Here is a 2,823-nt window from a genome sequence, read left to right as displayed (position 1 = left end):
GGGCTGGGGGGAAGCAGCTACTTCAGCGAAATGGCAGACTAGACAGCTCTGAACTCTTCTCACAGAAAAGCTGAAAAACTCTGAAATCAGCAAAACTGGTTTTGTAAAAACAATTAAAAGTTACCAACTTGGCAATCAAAACAGGAAAACCTCAACTGGTGTGAAATGCTGTGCTGTTCTCCTGGTTTTGCTGACCCCTCACTCGTGGCGGCCCCCTCGGTTCTGAGGCCCTGGTAGCAGCTGCTAGTGTGGAACGCTGGTGTCTGGCTCTGTTTTCATGTCTGGCTCATGGTTTGGGGGCTCAAGCCCGTTTTCTAGCACAGGGTTCTGGAGGAAGCAGAGCAGGCTGTAATCCCAGGGGTACGTGTCTGGTCCAACCTCCCTGGGGCCACGTGAAGGACGGATGCAAGGTACTCTCTCCCCTAGCTCAGGGCTCAGCCAGCCCAGCAGGGAGCACTGGTTCGCAGCCCTGCGACTGAGCCAGTAGCCTTTGGGGGGTAGCTGTCAGTGTTCACTCCTGGGACACAGTCCCCGTCACCTGCAGTTTAAAAGAAGAAAGGCTTAGTTTGCCTTTAAAAAAAAAAAAAAAAAAAAAGATTTATTTATTTATTTGATACAGAGTCTCACTGCACAGCTTGGATTTGTAGTGATCCTCCTGTTTCAGCCTTCCCAGTGCTGGGATTTCCGGAGTGAGCCCAGCATGGCATGTGGTCCCAGGTGTAGAACCCTGGTCCTTGCACGTGCCAGGGAGGCACTTAGACCACCGAACTGTCTCCTTGGCCCTTTTAAGATCTTATTTATCTATCTATTTATCTCTCTATTTATTTATTTATTTGGTGCAGGGTCTCACTATGCAACTCGGATTCCTAGTGATATTTCCATCTCAGCCTCCTCAGGGCTGAGATTTTAGATGTGTGCCACCGCACCCAGTTTGGGGCCCACAAGGCATGTGGTACCAGAGATCAAGCCCTGGTCATTGTGCTTGCCAGACAGGCACTTAGACCGCTGAGCTATCGCTCCAGCCCTTAGTTTGATTAAGGCTGCAGAGAATTTAGTCCCCGGTCAGCAGGCTCCAAGACAGACATATCATGATAAAAGAGTGCAGTGGAACAAAGTTGTTCCCCTTACAGTGGTCAGAAAGCGGAGTTTTCCTGTCTTTACAAGATGTGATTAAAAAGAAATAGTGAATGCTGCTGCCGAGAGCCATCCAGTGTAAACACAGGCTCACACGTCCTAATCCACCTTATTTGCTGGATCTGGCACCAAGTAGCTTCTGGCTCTTCCCTCAAGGCCAGTATAACACGAAGGATAAAAGTATTGAATTGGTTCAGGACATTGAGGCAGCCAGCCATGACGGCACCAAAAAAAAAAAGATACCCACAAAAGAGAATTCACAAAGTTATTTCAGAAAAAGCCAGAGATGATGGAACAAGTGTGTTTGAAATAAAACAAAGGAAAGTGTTTGAGGGGATCCTTGGCAGTGTATCTTTCCCTGCAATAAAGTAGGACTGTTTCCCGTTAAGCATCCACAGTATTTTTTTTAATCACACCTCACACTTCTCTTTCTAATCTGTCCTTCCTTCAAAGCTTAGAAGAAGAGGGGCTGGGGAGATGGCTCAGTAGAATAAGCACTTCCCTGGCACGTGCAAGGGCCTATGTTGAATCCCTGGTTCTGGAAAAAAAAAAAAAAACTTAGAAAAAGAGTTTCCAGACATTGTTCTTTCCCTTAACTTTTATTGTATTCATATCTAATGTTGATGTTGATGGGTTTGAACTTAAATTCAATAGTTAAGAAGCTAACACAGACACATTACTATATTCAGGGGAAAAAATACATTTTACCCATGTTTCCTTAGTTTTTAACCTAATGGCAGGCTCCCATTCAGGAGCCAGAAGTCCATTCATTGGACATGTCCACTTAGGCTCTTCGGAGCAGTGAGAGTGTCTCAGACTTTCCTTGTTTTTGATGACTTGGATATCTTTGTCTACTTAGTCAGGGATTTTGCAGCATGCCCATCATGTGGAATTTATTTAATATTTTTGCTTTGAGTATATAGAGGTGGTAGGTTGTGAAAGGCGGAGCACAGAGGCAAGAAGCTCTTCTCAATGCATCAAGGTTGAGCTCTTCTCTCGATTGAGGTACAAGCTCTTCTCTAATCAGTGATGGCCCTGGTGTGACCTCAGGCCTCTGCAGCTGAGAAGTTGGGAGGTTTCTCCTCTGTAACACCTTTTTGAAAGAACCCTCTTCCACACTGCACTCTTGGAATGGAAATCTCTCTGCATAGTTCACCATTAAGGCTTGGGAGGTATGCTCTTCCTCCTAAAGAAAGGGGTCTCTGTATCAGTTATTGCAAATTCAGCTCAGGGGCTTGGCCCATGTGCCCCATTCCTCATTAGCTTCTCCAACCATTTGTTTCTATCAGCACACATTCATAGTGCCTTCTTTTGTACTTTCACTTATAATCCAAAGCTGCTTTTTTTTGAATTGTTGTCTTGAACTGTTCCAGCTTTGACCCTGGAAACTCTTTCTGTACCTCCTGCCTCCTTTCGGCTTAATCCCATTAAAGTGATTTGTATTTTAATGTGCCTGTTTTGTTTTACTGAGCATGATAGTAGTAGTGGCACCACAGGCTGCAAATTGACGTACTAATCATGAACTCAAATACACAGGCATTGGGCCTCAGACCTCATCCAGGTTTTATAGTCAGTATTGTGATATGGAGAACAGTTAAAGTCAAGAACTCATGGACATGTTTAAGGATGATCAATGAACAAAGTCATTTTCTTCCTGAGTTCACTACCTGTTATACTTGTGATCTTCAA

This window comes from Octodon degus, unplaced genomic scaffold (genome assembly GCF_000260255.1).
Source record: "Octodon degus isolate 3935 unplaced genomic scaffold, OctDeg1.0 scaffold00127, whole genome shotgun sequence".
NCBI classification, from domain to species: domain Eukaryota; kingdom Metazoa; phylum Chordata; class Mammalia; order Rodentia; family Octodontidae; genus Octodon; species Octodon degus.
Note: the sequence above shows the minus strand (reverse complement) of the source record.